The sequence below is a fragment of the Phasianus colchicus genome, chromosome 7, assembly GCF_987193195.1.
Source record: "Phasianus colchicus chromosome 7, bPhaCol1.hap1.1, whole genome shotgun sequence".
NCBI classification, from domain to species: domain Eukaryota; kingdom Metazoa; phylum Chordata; class Aves; order Galliformes; family Phasianidae; genus Phasianus; species Phasianus colchicus.
In genome coordinates this window covers 1,962,298-1,973,995 of record NC_143442.1, presented here as the reverse complement: position 1 = coordinate 1,973,995, position 11,698 = coordinate 1,962,298, and the positions used below count along the sequence as shown (strand labels likewise).

The 11,698-nt window shown below is 44.9% G+C and overlaps 1 long non-coding RNA gene across 1 annotated transcript; it reads right to left on the bottom strand.

Moving 5' to 3' along the window:
• Positions 1-459: 459 nt before the first annotated feature.
• Positions 460-8,435, bottom strand: LOC149917169 (uncharacterized). The gene is made up of 3 exons (XR_016467969.1): positions 8,409-8,435; positions 629-1,382; positions 460-553 (listed from the first exon to the last, which is right to left on the bottom strand). It is a non-coding gene; the product is annotated as an uncharacterized LOC149917169 (long non-coding RNA).
• Between the last annotated feature and the right edge of the window lie 3,263 nt (positions 8,436-11,698).

Genomic DNA, 11,698 nt, shown 5'->3' with positions numbered 1-11,698 from the left:
CTGGCACTGCTGGCCCTGGAGCACCCTAGGCCATGGCTGGCCCATAGGGCAGCACCGCTGGGACAGCACAGCGGCACAGCCCGCATTCGTTACCAGCCTTCTTGGCTGCTCTCCAAAATGTAACCATAGTCCAGTGCTGGGACTTGGGAAGTAATTTAAAATGTGTTAGCTCTAATGTTGGGAATTTGGGACTGTCGAAGCCCGCGGCCTAAAAGGAACATTGTTTGCTGACTCGTTAGCCCTTCTGCTGAACTCTGGTAACGGCCTCCCCGGACTTTCCCACCAGTATCACTTTATCTAATGGGGCTGAGAAGGAAAACCTGTTGCAAGCATTAAATATTTTCTGATCAGTCAGATGCTTAATTATGGCTCTGTAGGATCATATTTAAGGTCTACAGAGCTCTTGCAACTGGTTCTTAAATTACAGTTTTAAGCTCTGAGGACACTGCTGTCCGTAGAGGCTCAGCTTCATGACAGTTTGTGCTCTCTGGCTGATGCATACCTCCTCCATAGAGCCAGCTGGGATCTACAGGGAGGAAAATGGTGGAGAAATCTGAAAAAAAAAAGGAGGCTGAGTGGTTTGGGAAGGATTTAGATCTTGAAGGGATGGGAAGAGGCGTGCATTTACCTGCAGAGCCATTGCTGTCACCTGGTCCTGGCACCAAAAGGACCAGGTCCTTTCAGGAGGAAAATCATCAGCCAAAGCACCACTGATAGTTCTGCAGGAAAACTGGTTGTGATCTGTGGGGTGTGCTCCTGCTCTGTGTTCTGGGACAGTCAGAAGGATGGAGGACAGAGGATGCAGGCTGAAGGATGGGGATTGAAGTTGGAGATGGAGGATGGAGGACAGAGGATGGGGGAGGCTTCAGGACTAGCCTGGCCAGCAGAAGCCTGCAGTTTTCGGAAGCTATCTTAAGGTGGCAGAATTGCAGGCTGGTTGACTTGCAATCCAAAGGGAAGAAATATGTTTCTGGGGAAAAAAAAATAATCATTTGTCTTGCAAAGCAGGCGGAATGTACAGGACAGAAAAAAATATCTGAGAGCAAATTATCCATGCTAACTAGATATGTGCTGGTGCTGAAATATTCAGGGCATTACAAATTGGTGGCTCCCTTTGAATAACTCTAAGGCAGCGAGTGAATGGGTGGCATGTGGTCTTGTGCAGCCTGGGTCAGCTTGGTGTGCTGCTCAGCATGGCACGATGGTGTTCTTGCAGTGGAGTAGCTGTTTGAGTCAAATTGGGGAATTTCACTACCATACTGGAAATTAAGCCCGAAATGGGATCCAGGCTGTATGACATACATCAGAGTCATTGGTACACCTTCACACCTCTCCATTCACTCAGCAGAGCAGGATGCCTGAACCTTGGAGCATTGTGTTTTCTGGAAAAAAAGAAGATTGAACCACATCTGTTAGCTGTGTTATTGTTATCAGTTGCCACATACTACTTTCTAAATGTAATCCATTCTCCCAATAGAAGCTGTTAGAGAGGGTCTGGAAGAGGGTCACAAAAATGATCAGGGGGCTGGAGCACCTCCCTTACGAGGACAGACTGAGGGAGCTGGGCTTGTTCAGCCTGGAGAAAAGAAGGCTGCAGGGTGACCTCATTGCAGCCTTTCAGTACCTAAAGGGAGCCTACAAACAGGAGGGGAATCAACTCTTTGAAAGGGTTGATAACTGCAGGACAAGGGGAAATGGTTTTAAGCTGAGGGAAGGGAGATTTAGGTTGGATGTCAGGGGGAAGCTCTTTTCTATGAGAGTGGTGAGGTGCTGGAACAGCTGCCCAGAGAGGCTGTGGATGCCCCGTCCATCCCTGGAGGTGTTCAAGGCCAGGTTGGATGCAGCCCTGGGCAGCTATGAAATGTGGAGGTTGGTGCCCCTACGTGTGGCAGGGGGTTGGAGCTTCGTGATCCTTGAGGTCCCTTCCAACCCAACCATTCTGTGATTCTACAATCTGTCATGTTTCTGGACAGCATCTGATCTTTCACAAACATAGATATTCTTTGCTGCCTCTCATTTCATTAGCAGTGCCCTCTTGAGAGCCCATCCAAACATCTCATATGGTGGTGGATGAAGTGCAAACACCCAGATGAGTTGGGGACGAGGGGCTGCGTGCCCTGCCTCTGCTCACCGCCTCTGGTGATTATGCACTGCCACTGATTGCTGTGCCACTATCAGGGACATTGATGGATTAGCCTCATCAGTCCCCTGCTGTGATCGCCAACTTTCTGTATATTAATCAGAAAAAATAGCTCCCTGATTGCCATTTAAATTGCACAAAAGATATATTTGTCTTAGGGTAGTCCATGACGTTTTGACGTGGTACAAGATTGCAGCTTCTTAAAGGAGCTTGGTTGCTGTTTTTCCTGAGAGCTCAGGAAAGCAGAAAACACATCAAAATAAATGTTTTGCTTTGTACTGCTGTGCTCAGGCTGAATATAAAGAAGGAAACACCTCTCTGAGGCTACAGAGACAGCAAATAAATATTACCAGGTGGCACTACGCACACATATATGTTAGTATGACTTGATTTCTGACTCGGGCCCCCCACGTCCTCCCACTTTTGGATGTGGAAGTTGTACTGTGAGGCTGCTATCCACGCAAGTGTTCTGCAGGGTATTTTCACTGTCGTGTAGTTTAAAGACTGAAATTCAAAGAAAAATGAAATTAACAACAGCTGACCCTGTAGTACACACATAGCACTTCTTTGCCAAGCTGACTCACGTGCTCCATTCAGGTGGTGATAGGTGAGAAATTACATGCAACGTACTTCATCTTACCCATATAAATCTCTGGCACACAACGTGCCTGCTCTGTGTTAATCCCTGCAATGCCTCTATAACAGGAGCTGCTCAGTGCCACCAGTGCTGCATCAGCTCGGACCACGCTCTATTTCTCAGCTATTAATTCTGCCACTGCCTGCTGCCCTGTTGAGGTCCACCCCAATCTGTGTGACCTGAGGAGCTGCCTCCTGCTGATTTTTTTTCAGTCTATAAAGTGAAATCAATTCTAAAACCCAGCTGAGGTGCAGCTGATGGGATTTGATGGGGTGCCCCAAGAGATGGGCACATCCTAAGGGTGCAGGGACCCCTCTTGCACACACCATCACTCTGGTTTCATTCAGTCCAGAATCTGTCTATTTATTTTCTTCCGTTTCTCACTACTCACTGATTGCTTCATTAGCTGCTCATGTGCTCTCATCTCATTTACTCACCGACCTTGCAGGCCCCCATCGTTTTCAGGAGATTACATTGCAACCTTTTTCCAGACGATCTCTCAAAGATCGCAGACATAATGTAAAAATTATACATTAGAGCCAGATACAACACGAGAATGTGGGTTCTTTTTTTTCCTAACTGAAACTAGCTTTCAACAAATCACAAGAGAAAAGATTTTTTCCATCAAATTCTCTCAATTTTTTTTTATAAAGATAAGCTATCAGAGATTTTTTTCTTAGGGAAATCATGTGTTCTTTTCCATATGGAAATGCCTGTAAAGATTTGGGGGATTTCCTACAACTGTGCCACGTGTCTGCCTTCCCCTGCCTGGGCTATCTGGTACCTATGCATATGGCTGACCAAGAAATCCCAGCCACAGATACAGTTCTCTGTGTCTTCAAATTTCTAATGATACCAACCTATTTTTTTTTTAATATTTTCATGTACATGGGGAGATTCAGATTGGGTATTAGGAATTTTTTTTTCCAAAAGAGTGTTCAGGTGCTGGAATGAGCCCAGGGAGGTGGTGAAGTCAGCGTCCTGGAAGTGTTCAAGAAACATTTAGATGCTGTACTAAGGGACATGGTTTAGTGGGGAAATACAGGTGATGGGTGGGTGGTTGGACTGGATGATCTTAGAGGTCTTTTCCAACCTTGGTGATTCTATCTGAGTCCATAGTTTCCTCATCTACTCAACCACACTCATCCATAACCCTGTGCCTATTTGCAGACTATGATGAAACACGTGACAGTTGCATTTTTTTCCATAAAGACAGAAAGTCTGTTTAAATTTTCTTCTGAGTGCATTACTTACATTAGAAAAATACTTCCCTCATGATTTCCAGATAAAAAGCAAAGATAAGAAACAGATCCAGTGCTTAATGCCTAAGAAACCCACACAACGTACCTGGAGTGGAAAGTTGAAATAGGACAGCTCTTGTTTTGCAGTTTGTTGGATGAGAGCTCCAGACCCACCCCAACAAGCTGCTGGTGATGGATGTGCTCCCTCTGTGCACATCCATCCCTCGGATGGATTCTGTGCCATCTCTGGTGGTGTAGCCCCAGAAAGCAGCTGGAGCTGCTGGTGGTGCTGGCAGCAGGGATGCATGAAGATATGGCAAGGGGATGTTCTGTGGTTCCAACACTTGGGGCTTATGTGGCCCCACGTAGGCCCTAATATACCCATGGATACTTTGCAGAGAGTGGTGTAGCATTTTTGCTGTGCTTGTTGGGAAAACTGCAGAAAAAAACAAGTAGAAAATGAATTCCATTATGGAGATGTTCAAGATCTGTCCGGATGCTCAACTCTGCTGCCTGTTGTAGGGAACTGCTTTATCAATGAGGTTGGATTCAATGGTCCCTTCTACCCCTGCAATTCTGTGATTCCAGAAGAAATTCTTGGAGAAATTTCTTAGTTATGACCCTCAATTTGTTCTTAGGGATGCTGCAGGTGCTCTGAATATTGCTCAGCCCCATGTCAGATACCCAGTAGTTCATCAGTTGAATGATGCAGTTGTGCTGTGGGCATGGCTTTGCACAGTGCTGTGAGGTCAGGAATGACTGCATACACTCACAGAATCATTCAGGTTGGAAAAGACCATTAAGAACATCCAGTCCAACCAATCTATCCCCCCCATGTCCCTCAAGGACAGCTCCATCTGGAAATACCAATTCCCATAGGTCTAACATCCCAGCAACCTCCCAGTTCATGGGGAACTTGGATTCAGGCTGGTAGGAAACCTCCTGACATCGCTGGTGGTTCTAGAGGTTAAAATACACCCTGGCACACACACCTTTCTAATGGATTAATGAAATGAAACCAACTATGCAGAGCTATTCTAGAGAAGTGTAGGAAGTGCAGCACCAAATGGTTTGTACAAAAAAATGATGATTTTGTCCTGGAATAACATACCACTAATACAAAAAGCTCAGGATCGTCACAAAGCATCACACTGTGCTTGAAAATCTGCTTTTGTTTTACAAGGAAAACGTCTTCATGGATTAAATTTTCCCAAGCTACAGAGCTGACCTTTTCTATGTTTATATAATGAAGAAAATATGTTGAAAATACCTACATCTCCCTCACACCATGCCATTCCTCACAGCCCTGAAGCAGGAGGCCAGAAGGACTTGCAGGGACTCAGCTCTTTGTTTGCCTCTCTTCACATTCATTTTTTGTCCCTTTTTCTGCTTTGTTTGGGAAAAGAAAAAAAAAAAATCTAAGCTTTTTGATTCATTCTACAACTGCATTACGGTATCCTGAATGAAGAATGAGATGACAAGATTTGCTACAAGTGCCTTGTGGTCCTTCCTTTATCTGTAAATATCCCAGCTGCATCAGCCTGTTGTTTCCATCCATGTTGTGTCATTCTTCCTTTTATATCCTCATTTCTACGTGCACGGAAATAATGGCACAGGGATGCAGAGAGGCTCAGCCACACGGGCACAGACACTTTGGTTGCCAGCATGGCTTTGAAGAGATCAGCTCCAAGGTCAAGAACACATCCACATACGCCTGAATTGCAACAAGATGTTGAAAGGCACTACAAAATGTAAATATGATTAAAATCAATAGAGGACTATCTGCAATCTCTTCGCTCATCAACCAGTCCTATAATTCAATTAAAGGCTTTAACAGCAACAGAATACTACAGCTTATTTTCATCAAAGCTTTTTTTTTTTTTCCTCCTTTCTGCATGCTCTTCTCATTCTGCCTGCCTGAGCCTTGCATTGAATCATAGAATGGCCTGGGTTGAAAAGGAACACAATGATCATCTAGTTTCAACCTCCCTGCTATGTGCAGGGTCGCCAATTTTCTTTCTCCTATGGGAGAATCCCACACAACCCAGGTGGCAGCTCCAGCTCTCAATGCTGCATGTGCTGCCACCAGTGTCCAACCCCAGCAGACACAGTTTTCTCTCTGGTAGCACCTTTCCACAGCAGCTCCTCATTAGCAGCACTAAAAAGCTATCACACCTTCCCTGGCCTTGCAAACTGTTATGCAAATAGCTCTCACTGACAGCATAAATACATTCATTTCGGTGTCGCTCTAATTGATTTTAGCTCATTAGGAGTGATTTTGCCCTAATTTGATAAGGAAGTGTGAAACTATTTTTCCCCAACAGCAGGTTTGTTATTTGTTGAGGTATTAGAAAGTGTTAATTAGACACAGTGCTTCTGTCATGTTGATGGTTTGGGGAGCATTCACTCTGCAGAGCAAACGGGCTCCCAGACAACTGCGCCTGTTGCTCGATGCAGTTTGTCAAATTAACTTAATTATGCCAGCACAAGCGGCATGTGGCACATATGGATGCATGTCAACAGCAGAGGCACACCCCTTTGTCTCTGCCTTACATGATTTTCCTTAGCAGGAGGCTCTGAAGCCAGCGGTACCCACGTCAGATGGATGAACATGAGGATTTGCTAAGGAGCACTTTCCCATTGTCCTGTGTCTATCCGGTTGTGTTCCCATTCTCCAAGAACCCATCACGAAGAGGGCATCGATTTATTTGCATGAACACAGCAAACTCAACATCCAAGAAACGCCTTCATTTTGCCACCCAAACAACAGAACAGCGGGATGGGTTGTCTATGCATTTCTTGGCGCCTTCTGGACGCAGAGCTCTTTGAAAAGCTGGATGTCTGTTTTACAACAAATCTGGATGTTTCGAAAGCTGTTTTCATTGCATTTGAAATGAAGCCAAATATTTTTTAAACTTACACGAGAAAGTTTTTTTTTAAAAAAAAGTTTCAAAATCATTGTTTTGTTTCCAGAAAGGGAATGTCCCAAAGAAAATATATTTTTTTTCCCGTATAAAAAAAGCCATTGACTTTTTTTCATAAAAAACAATTACCATATGTGGAGGTCAGGGAAAAGAGCAGTGAAAATTTGGACACAGTTTGGATATTTGCAAAGGACCCGTGACTTGTGGGGTGAAGCAACCACTGGTGACAATGGGAGTGAGGCAAAGGCTCTTCCATAAGCCAGGGCTGTGCTTTGGTGACACTCAGATGAGCTCAGACACACACACAGAGGCATTTTAGACACTCCTGAACTAGAATGAAGAGCTTACCCTGGGTATACAATAGCACTGTTTTCAAGAAATGACACAAATTAATGATGAGGCTGAGAATGTAGATTGCTCACAGATGGCAGCTGGAGACAGGAGCAGTGGTGGGACGTAGATCCATCAGAATGAGAAAATAAAGGAAAAAGATGTAATAGCGTCATAAAGTTGAGTAAAAGGTAATTGATGTGAAAGTTAGAGAGAAACCATGTGTTTCTGCTCTGATTTCTTGCACCAACTCCCTGGAGGTTGTTCTTGGTGAAGACTAGCTAGAGTTGTGCCATGAGGCTGCTTTCTGCACCACAGCACTGCCGAGTCCCCTAGGGAGCCATGGGACTATTTTTCCTTATCTCACTCTGAAAAAAGGCAGGTTCTGAGCAAGGAAGAATGAAGTGGAAAGGGGCTGGTGGAATAAAAGCCTTAGTACCTCTGTAAGCAGTTGCCATTACGTGGTCATAGGTCGCCAGCTAGGCCAAATACTGGGTGGGCAATATACCTATTTATCTTAATAAGAAAGAATGACGTACAAGTGTGTATGTTTTCTGTACCATTTACTTCCTTTGTTATTTGTGTTTTTTTTTTAAATATAGTTTAGATGAACTTGGTCTGGATTTAGGTACAAGAATGATCCATCTCTCTGTATAAAGTCCCAGCCTCTCAAGTGATCCCTGCTGGAACATGCCTGAACTAACTCAATGGGACAGCCTTGTGCAGTGACCCCAAATATCTCTCTTAACAAGTTTATTTGTTCATTTTTCAGAATGTTACTTGTTACAGCAAATGAGGAAGGGCTGAAGCCACAGCCTTCGGTTGCACTGAGATTCAGATCTTTGTTTTAGGCAAGATGCCTGGGTTGGATTTTCTCTTTTGATCACCTCCAGGTGAAGGCTCTGGCTCAAAGGAAAAAAAAAAAAAAAAGGGAGGGGGGAGGATCTCTGCTTTTCTGCCAGAGGGGTGAATGGTACACAGACAGTTTGACATCAATAGCCCCATAACAAGTTATAATGCAATGGAAAGCACAGCAGTAACAGCAGAGTAGCAAAGACCCAGGCTGCGTTAAGCAATGACAAGCCCAAATGCAGCAGCTGTGAGCACAGAAACAAAAGAAAAAAAAAACTGCTTACCTTTAGAAGACCTCAGGTAGACAGGGATCCCCAGCAAGAGCCCCTCACCTCCACTGGCAACACTTAAATGAGGTCTGGGAAGGGGTGGATCCTGGCCCCAGCCCTTCCAGTCACTCGGGTACATTGCATGCACCTGAGCTCCCCTGGGTTGGCCCTGCCTTCCCACCAGGTGCTCCATCACAGCTTCAATCAGTGACTCAGCATTTCAGCTACACAGCTGCACCACGTGTTCCAACCAACTCCATTCATCTATTCCTCCACAAACCAGAAGCTCAGGTCCAGGAAGGATTTTGCAAGGCTGCCTTGTCCATTCTTGGCCTTCAGGGAGCCTCAGTGCTGCCCAGGTCACTTCATGCATGTCTCTCTGTGCAGTCCCTTAAACAAATTTCCCCACTGGGAGTGGAGCTTCTGAGAGACCAATCCTAAGTGTTGCCTGGGAGGAGAAATGTGTTGGGAAAAGCACGGGAATATGTTGTAGGAAAAGAGGGTTTCTGTAAGACAAATGACCCATTCTTACAGCTGATCCACACGCAGATGGTGTCCCGAACTGCAAAAATATGATATCTAAAGCCCCATTTAAATAGTTCAACATAACAGATTGGTGGCTTTTCATTCTATTTTCTTCCAGGCTTTGACAGGAAAATCCCACAAGCATGACACTTTTGTTAAAACAAGAGGGCTCCACTTGGCCCACGATGCCAGCAGCAGAATGGGCAGCTCCCATCGCCCACATGCTGCCCATCTTCCGAGCAGTTGTACAATTACTGCATCCTTTAACTGAACAAGGCATCCACGGCCTCGCTCCTGCTGCTGGCAGGGAATTGGTGCTGCCCGGACCTCGCTCTGCTGCGTTCTGATGTTTCAGTCTCTGCCATTCAGGCTATATTTGGCTGACGGCAGAATGACAGGTGTATTTTTATGACTGTTTCTTTTAGCTTGACAAAACGCATTCATTGTCAGAATGAGTGTGATTGGTCAAATTATCGCATCGCTACAATAAAGCCAGCAGCATTAGAGTAAATGATGTGGCTATTTTTCCCCAGCCTAAACTGCCCTGAACTTTCCAGCACACTTTGTGAGCAGCTGTATTCTCTTGCAAGTGCAATTATTTTGGCTGTGTCCAAAGCCCTGAACGAGGAGCCTGGGAGCAGAGCATGTGTGAGAGGAAGAGGCATTGCAGTGCTGGGGCTGCACTGGCTGAGCTCTATTTTTTGGGGCTAAAAAGCTGTTTATTTGCAGTCTGTCCCATAAGTAGCAACAAACCCTTCCTACAGTCCTGTCTACTGCCACACTCTAAAAGTGGTGGTTTTTTACTCTAGTTTCATATGTTACCTGCTTTGCTGTATCTAAATTGATCTAAATGAAACGCATCTAAAAAAAAAGCACTTTCCACGTGCTCGACAAAGGGTAGTGATGATGCAGAGGCAGGAAGAGACCACAGCCACCCCATTCCTGCATTCCTCTCTGAATATTGGCTCCATGCAAGGCCAGAGCATATTGCCTCAGTGTATTGATCTCTCTGAGTTGTACTAAGACATGCAGCAGATCCAGGCACATCTCAGGGATACGTTTGCACACTTTCACCTATAGTGATTTTTTTTTGTTCTTGTTTCTGTTTCTCCATTAAGCAAGAAAGAAGTATATAAATAACTGAAAGAACACCCATCCTTCCACCTGAGCTCACTTAAAATAAGAAAGTGAATAAAACAGGAATACTCAGAAAACACAAAATAAATTTACGCCAGGTTTTTACCCTTTGATAGGCACAGCAACCTCCCTGTGACTTCAGGGAGGCATTCATGTCTTGGGCAGAGCAAGGTCCTAAAAACTTATTGCTCGTGGTCTGTTCTCTTAAATCCATCTAACAGCACCTCAAGGACGTAGAGAAGAGACGGTCACCAATAAATAAACGTTACTGATTTGATCGCACGAATCTTGGAAAATGGTCATCTCTCCCCCTTGTAAGAGATACACAAAAAGATTGACTCAGAAAAGGCAAGCATTAAAAAAATTATTATCAGAATCTCTGAACAATGACCCCCAATCTGTCCCCAGCTCTCCCATCTACACGTTTTCCTTAGAAAGTAGCCTGGTATGAAAAAAAATATGGATTAAAACGTGATAAAATCACCAGATGACCTATTACAAATGACAAGGTTAATGCTCTCCTAATCAATCACCATACATTTCCCGACACGACAGTTCAGATAGCTGCAGAACGCATTTGTGCATTCATCATGAAGAAGGCAAAGGCTATTCCCCATCTCTGCAGGCCATCTGGGTCTAATCGAGAGCAAGGGGCCCCACCGCCTTCCCGCGCACAATTACCGCATCCTTTCACTGCACAAACTGACGTGTGGTTTTTGTAAAAGCACAGGGGATCTGAGCCAGGATTCTAGAAATGCTCCGTATTTCCTCTGGTGCCTAGTAAAGATCATATCTTTGACAAGCTGTGAACTAGTTGTGCTTGGACAGGTCTGTAGCTGGTAGGTGAGGGGGACTGCAGGAGCACCGGGGTTACAACTGCCTGCCAGTGTTCATAAAATGAGCAGAACCTCATGGATGTGGTCCCACCACCACTCAGTCATTTTGCTACCAAGCTTGATCATGAGACCTCTAACAAAATTTCATGCCATACGACCCTGCTATTGCTTATTGTCTCTTCTGGTTTTGTTATTGTTAAGGTTTTGTCTTATGTAACTATCAGCAGCGCAAGCAAAACAATCAAATAATCATCACCACTTATGTCTAATTCATGACAGCCTTGATTCCCAATGGCAATCCTTTCTCTTGCTACCCAACAGACCTTGATTCCCAATGGTAACTCTTTCTCTTGCTACCCAACAGACCTTGATTCCCAATGGCAACCCTTTCTCTTGCTACCCAACAGACCTTGATTCCCAATGGCAACCCTTTCTCTTGCTACCCAACAGACCAATGTATGGATGATTCCAGGAGAGCTTTCCTAGCAGAGCTTAGAGATCAGCTCCCCGGGGCAAGTTCCCATATTTACTGCACCATGGAGTGCCCATCCGTGGTTATGTCCCCTATGGTTAGATTTCACAATGGGAGAAAGCTATGGAGCCCAGGAAACCCTCAATGGGATTTTGAGAAAACCAAACAGATGCTCTGAGGAAGCTTGGAGTGTGACAGCTCTTATGAATTATCTAACTCCTGAAGCAGTGTCTGACAGTGGTGGGGGGAATAAATTGGGATGAGGCGTGGGCTCATAAACTCACATTTTGTGAGATGGAGCTTCCAAGCCCATGCACCACAGATAGGGTTTGTGA